We start from the raw sequence: 7,952 nt of genomic DNA, 5'->3' as shown, positions 1-7,952 counted from the left end.
CAACCAAACAAACAAAAGGGCAAGGCTCTTTTAGGGGAGAGAACGAATGGCATAATGGACCACGAGGTCTGAACGCAGGCTCCTGACTATATGGGACAGCGACGCACTGGAGATAGACTTGGAATATTAATAAGAAATACCAACAGTAAATTGAAAACTATTAAATGTATGTCAACCTTAATTTGGCAACACTTGGAATTTCTTCTTATATTGACCGTACTAAACTTATTTGAATTCAAATGATTTTTAAAAGCTAATCCTAACTTGGTTATCACTAAATCTGATAAGGGTAATGTCACGGTGGCTATGACTAAAGAAGATTACATAGAAAAATCTCTCATATTATTAAATGATACTAACACTTACCTACCTGTAATAAGGGACCCTACGCATTCAATAGAAACGCAATGCAATAATATTATCAAGAAAATTAACAACCTTGGCTATATTGATGATACCACGGCTCGTAACCTCAAAACCTACAATGGTGTCTGTTCCAAATATTATGGGTTACCCTTTACGCCCTATTGTTTCATGTGTAGGTGCGTCGACGCAACCCTTAGCTAAATTTATCAGTCAAATTCTTTATAAGTCTTTTAGTAGCTTCAATAAGTTTAGGGTTAAAGATAGCTTTGAGTTTGCGGAGCGTATTAATGAGTCTATTTTACCATCTGATTTTTCACTTGTCTCGTTCGATGTAGTGTCCTTATTTACTCATATTCCATTACAGTTAGTTGTTGATATTATAGAGGAACATTTTGACTTGGTTGAGCCCAACTGTACATTACCTAAGAAGGAGTTTTTGGATACGGTAACTTTTCTATATAATAATACTTTTTTCTCATTTGATGCAAAATTCTACCAACAAGTGAAGGGCCTTCCTATGGGGGGTGCGGCCTCCCCTGTGATTGCTGAGATTGTTATGAACAAATTACTTTATTATGTGATAGACAGAGTTAGTTTTGAATTGCCCTTCATATATCAATATGTGGATGATTTATTAACAGCAGTTCCACTTAACCTCATCGAATCCACACTTGAAATTTTCAATTCCTTTCATTCCGATCTCACTTTCACGGTGGAGACGGATACAGATCGTTCAGTCCCTTTCCTTGACACAAAGGTCATTCGCACTAGTGAAAATTTAGTTATTCTTGATTGGCATAGAAAAGTTACTAGTTCCGGTAGATACATTCCCTTCATATCGTATCACCCTAAAAAACAAAAGATCAATATGATTGTAGCATTGACTGATCGCATTAAAAAAAATTGTCACCATAGTCTGTTAAATAAGAACTTAATGTTATTAAGGAACCTACTAATTAATAATAAATACCCACCATCGTTAATAAATAAAATTCTCTCCTGTGATAGTGCCACTACAGACCTGCCTAATGCTTTACAACGACAGCTTAATGTTAATAATGAGTTGCCTAGTTTTGGCAAACTACAGTATATAGATAGATTGTCCCCGGCTCTGATTAGGATCTTTAAAGATACTAATATAAAAATTGCCAATTACAACTTAAGACCCCTCAAATATTTCTATTCCAATCTTAAAGACATTACCCCATCGTTACATAAATCAGACGTTGTATATTGCATTAAATGCTCTTGCAATTTAATTTACATTGGTCATACTTCACAGAAGTTAAAAAAACGGCTAACACTTCATAAAAGTGATTGTAAGTTAAAACCAAATATTACTAGTTTAAGTGCTCATGTCAATGATACCGGACATAGTGTCATGTACGATGAAGCGGTAGTATTAAAGAGTGAAAAGAACCTCTTCAAACGTAAGTTTTTAGAGATGTGTTATATTAACTGTTGTAGTAATAGCCTCAACAGAAAGAAGGATGTTGAGGGTCTTAGTAGCATCTACACCTATCTTCTTAATCAGAGTCGTACTGCGAAGCATAAGCTACCAGAGTTTTTTGATACGGTCAGGTTGTAGTGGGTTGCTAAATTTGTTGCTATTAATGTTTAAAAACAGTTTCCTTTCTTTGTTTCTTTCTCCCCGTCCTAAAGGATTGTTTCTAATTGCCCTTAACGTTAACTTCAATAATGTAAACATAGTTATATAAATAGTGTACAATGGGTGCATATTTGAAAGAATTCTGTTTAAAATTCCCTCCCTTGTTTGGTGTTTTACATATGTTATGGTTGGCTGTACAGTTGGTATCATTGACTGGTTTTTTGTTTGTGGCTTTTTTAGGTTATTGTGAATTGTTAATAAGTTCCCGCACATTTAGTTTTCCTTCTCGACAATACGGAGTGTCATTTGTAACAAATCGGCTGTTTTTTCATCTTTTAATATTTTATCAATCCGGATATTTTATTGCCCTTAACGTTTTATGTCAGTGGGATTGTTTTGTAACGTTGTGGTGGATGTTAATATTTTTTACAATTGTAAATTTTTTCCATAAATTTCATCCATCGAGTGTTATATTGATAGTTAGAACGGGCGAAACACTTTATTTTATATACCAATGTCATCTCTCTATCTATATGTAGAGGTTGAAAGAGGCGTGTTGTGTAAGTTTTTTCACTATTTTTTGGTTAGATTGTTGACTCTGATGAAGTGTTTTTTTGTTCTCTATATGACTTAGTGTCCTGATGAAGCCTGTATCCATGGGCGAAAGCTAGATATTACAATAAACTTTGCTTTGAGCTTCAACATCTTTTATTGCTCCCTTTACGGCGATCCATCGAAGTTGGGGTGATCCCAATAATTAACAGTTTGACATATATATATGATATATATATATATATATATATATATATATATATATATATATATATATATATATATATATATATATATATATATATATATATATATATATATATATATATATATATATATATATATATATATATATATATATATATATATATATATATATATATATATATGGATATATTGATAAATATATTAAGCATACAATCAACTGCTGTATCGAAATAAACTATTTTCCGGACGAGTGGAAGATACCAATAGGGAAACCATTAGCCAATACAGTTAATCTAACCACATATAATGATATCCGCTTGATAAGCATTCTTCCGGTAATTTTAAAAAATTACGAAAAAATATTATGTAATGAAATGTACAAATTTTTTATTGCTAACAAAATTGTTCCACTTCCGCAATGTATATTTAAAAGGAAGTCTGAGACACAAGTAGCACTGCTTAATCTACTGCATGATATTTCTTAAGTGTAAAGTATGGTAAGAAAATGAGTACCGTTCTTGTGCTGTTACATTTCTCGAAGGCTTTCTATACAATCAATCATCAACTTCTAACATCAAAGCTAAAATATTATGTATTTTTTATTGGATCTTTTACTCATATGTCATCGTATCTGAAAGCAAATAATATCCTCATGTGACAAATTTTCAGTTCAGGCGCAAATTCTCTCGGGGGTGTTACGGGGGTCCATTTTTGTTATTTATTGTGTTTACTTCGGACATTCTAACATCATCAACTTTCTGTAAAATTCAAGCGTTTTGCCGACGATACACATTATTATTATTGATGATGATGATCTTTTGGAGGTAGAAATAAATCACGATTCACGAACTTTTAGTGAACTCTCTAAAAGGCATAATCTAACGAAAATCCCTACAAAATCTTAATTATTTCTTCTCTTATTCTTGAAATATTTTAATTGATGGCACAGTGCTTAATAATGCTTTGGTATTTGTTTAGATGGCGAGCAAAGATTTAAAAAATATTTAAAAAGCATATTTCGAAAGTATAGAAAAAATTTATGCCGGTCCTTTGTCCTATCAGATTTTAATTATTATCATTTTGTATATGGTTTTTGTTCAGATAATGAAAGTGAGCATAGAACTTAAAAAATTCTAAATCAATGTGTGCGCTTTGTGCATGGCGTAAGAAAATATGATCATATTTCTAAATTTTATAAACAGATTGGGAGGCTTAGGATGGGGCTGGGACAGGGCGTCAACATAAATTGCTTTTTTAATTTTGTTGTGCACTATTGTGCCACGCACTGGTTCAGAAGGGTAACTAATTCTATTATTATTATTATTTCACCCGAGGCTTTGCTTGCTGCGGGCTCTCTGAACTGGCGAGAAAACAGTTCAATTCCTCCCACTCAATTCAGAAACTAAAGAAAAATGTGGCATGTCTATAGTATCACAGCGTTCTGTCCGTATTCCACGATGTTCGGTGGAAGTCCGATGTCTTAAATTTTGTGGAGAAGTTTTTGGAGACAATTCCCTCCGGCGAAATTACACTTTATTGAGCTGCCAAATATTTTTCAGTTCCACCGCCAAATTTTCGTATTTTTGTATTTCTTCTGTTTCAGTTTTATTGATATTGTGGGAGAGTGGAACAGCGATATCAATTATGAGGGCATTTTTTTTTCTTTGTCTATAAGAACGATATCGGGTTTATTGTAGTCCACTGTTCTATCCGTTGTAATAGGTCTATCCCCGTACAGTACAGCTCTGCCATGTTCGAGTACAGCCGAGGGCTGGTATTTATAATAAGGTTGGTATGTTTCTAGAAGGCCATACGTTAAGGCTAGTTGTAGGTGGATAATTTTAGTAAGTTGGTTATGACGGATCAAATATGCGCTCTTCCTGAGAACAGGGCACCCGGCAATAATATGTTCGATTGATTCTCCAACTGAGCCACATTTTCTGCAGTTGTCCTCCACGTTGAGTTTGAGGCAGTGTTTTTCATAATTGCGGGTTCTCACGACTCTGTCTTGAATAGCCTTCAGTCTCTGGATATAGATATCCAGCGTTCAACCAAGCCAGCGAGGCTTATTATTATTATTAATATTATAATTATTTTTATCATGGTTCTCTGCAAACAACCTAGTCCGTAACCAACAAAAAACTGAAGAAATTACGTTCTTTTGTAGCAAAATAGACTTTCTTCATCCAGATAATATTATGCTACTGGGATTTGTTATTGACAAATTGACAGATCGACAAAGTCTGCGCCACATTGTCCCGTCGTTTGTTCCTGTTAAGGCATCTCAGCCACTATCTAACTAGGTTGGCCCTAAGAACGGCTGCTGCTGCACAGTGTATTGTCTTACGGTGTTGCATTGTGGAGTAAGATACTTTCGTTTGCAAAAGAAGGCCATGCGGCTACTTAGCGGCGCTGGTCCGCGTGAACACCGCTGACCCATCTTCGGAGATTTGGAGATAATGACGCTGCCCTCGGCCAACATACAGCTCTGTTTTATACGTTCATGATAATGCTGATTCTTATAGTACACAAACTAGTAGGCATGAGTATAACACCAGGCAAGCTGACTCGATCGCCCTACCGTACTCCAGACTCACGTCCTCGCAAACTAATAATATCAACGTTAAGTTATACAATATTCTCTACCAACCAGACAATTTTAGCAGAAAATGATATTTTTTTTTATAGAAAGTCCCTTTATGGCGCCGATAAATCTTTTGAGCTGCTTAAGCATACGAGTATTGAGTAATTTGTGACTTTGTTATCTATAAGTTTACTTTCCACCTTATGTATTATTTACATCTTATCTATTTTCTAGAACTATTTTGTATAATTTAGTGCAATTTGTTTGTACTTTATTAACGTTTATTTTATATATTTTTTCCACTGCGATAACTATTGCAATTGACGTACCATTTGTTGTTTGTATGACTTATCTGAATGGTTAATAAAGTTCCATTCTATTCAATATTATCATAATTATATTATTATTATTATTATTATTATTATATATTTTTGGTAACCACTTTTTGTTTAGATTTTGTGGTCCATAAATTTAAGTGACAATTTTTTGGGAAATTAGAACGTCCAGGTTAATATTAATATCTTATTACCATCGTGTCCAAAAATGTGTTATTCCAATGCAATTGCAAACTGTAAATATGATTTGAATGAATTGAATGACTTTAAGACAAAGTTTTATGATCTACTCGAACTGCAGTCGAAATAGTATCGTAATAAATGAAAAAAAGGGGGCTCGCCGGCTTATTTTTGTAATTTGGTTACCAAAATTTCGTCGGAAACCGACAAGAAAAAAAGACAACTTGAAAGTGATAACCTGAAATGTGAATTGTATAACCAGATAAAGTAAACATAATATAATAAAATATAATAAATAAAATCAAGGAGCAACTACACTACAACTACAAAAAAACGGGAAGAAGAAATTAAAATTAAATAATATGAAGACATTAATGAACGCATTGTCTTAGCAAAATTGCACCTGAAGAGGGTAAGACAACCGAATCAAAAATGTTTTATAAACAATTTTAAACACTTATAGACAAATATCATACAACAAATCAAATAATCATAAGGAGTGGTTTAAATATAAGGAAGGGTGTTTGCAACGAAAATAAAAAGTCTTTGAGCAGTAAGAGTAATATTTGAGCGCGTAGAAGAAGGACAGATGGGGTTTAGGAAAGGACGATCAACAAAAGACAATATACAATTAATAGAAATGCGTAATGAGCTTAACAGAGTAACTCATCATAATCTAAATTTGGCAGAGCTATGGGAAAATACAGAAACAGTGATAACCACCGGTACGAAAATAATTAATCTCATAAAAACAAATAAAGACGTGAGGCAAAACTCTATAATATTTATTTTGACGAACCTTATTAAAAAATGGAAATCGAGTGACAAAACAATGCAGAAGATTTGACTTTTATACGAGAAAGTGAAGATGATATACAAAGAACTGCATACAGACTACAACAATTATTTGGTCCCTATTGTTTAAAAATTTCAACAGGGAAAACAAAAATTATGGATTCTATAAGAACTCAGCAACATTTTCCCAAAAATCATAAAGTTTGGAAACAAGAAGAGTTTTGAGAGACTATTTTGCTTCCTACAGTATGCTTTGATAACCTGGATCATTTAGATAGGTCAAGAATAATTATTAAAATTTCAAAAGTAATTATTATTATGAATAAAATTATTAAGAAAGATTAGTTGACCACACTACGTACTGCAAAAATAAATGTCTTCTCTTAACATTAATTACCAGTTTTTCTTTATCCACCACATCAGTTTCAGCATCGATGTTATTGGTTTAGCAAAAATTATATACTATTTACAAATCTTCTGGATGCCTAGTGTTTCAGTTGTTTAAAAATCAAATTTCCTGTTGACTTCTTCAGATTTTAACTGAAACTGGGCGGCATTCTATTCTGTACCTGCTTATATACTATTTGGAGGGAGATGTCTGATATTGGTGAAAGGTAGGCCTAGTCGCGGTTAGGATTGTTTGAAGAATTGATTGCAAACAAGAATTTTGGCCTCTTTTTACAAAACTTCTGGATTCCAGAAGTTTCGTAAAAAGCATTACAGTAGCCGGTGGAAGTTTCTTTGAAAAATTTTGAACTCATCGAATGACAAAACTGGGATCCGCATACAGAGAAATACGACACTCAATATAATTGTATATGCAGAAAATCTGACTTTTATACGAGATGTGAGTGAAAGACACTGCATATAGACTATAACAACTATGTGGTCAATATTGTTTCAAAATTTTAACAGCGAAAACAAAAACTGTGGATTTTATAGGACGACAGCAATGTTTTCCCAAAAATAATAAAGTTTGGAAAAAAAGAAGACTTTCAATAACTTTTCTTATTATAAGAACTGAATAAATTGGTCAATATACGAGGTGTATTTCAAAAGTAAGGTGACATTTAGATTTTATCAAAAAGTAGTTATCAAATTTAATTAATGTTGTCTCCTTCAAAGTAATCCCCCGCACTTGTACCAATGTTTTTTCCAATCCTCGAAACACTTTCTGGTGTAGCCTTGAGTCAGACACAAGCAACGTTGAGTGAGCTGGAGCATTTTCGTGATGCAAAATCCATGAATTCTTTTCCCACAATTCCCGACGTTTTCCTCGTATTGCTTCTCGGAAACGGCGTAAAGCTTTCTTCACTCCTCATGT

Source organism: Cylas formicarius, unplaced genomic scaffold (genome assembly GCF_029955315.1).
Source record: "Cylas formicarius isolate icCylForm1 unplaced genomic scaffold, icCylForm1.1 PGA_scaffold_5__7_contigs__length_24384050, whole genome shotgun sequence".
NCBI classification, from domain to species: domain Eukaryota; kingdom Metazoa; phylum Arthropoda; class Insecta; order Coleoptera; family Brentidae; genus Cylas; species Cylas formicarius.
The sequence above is the reverse complement of the archived record's forward strand: the minus strand, read 5'-3'. Positions refer to the sequence as shown.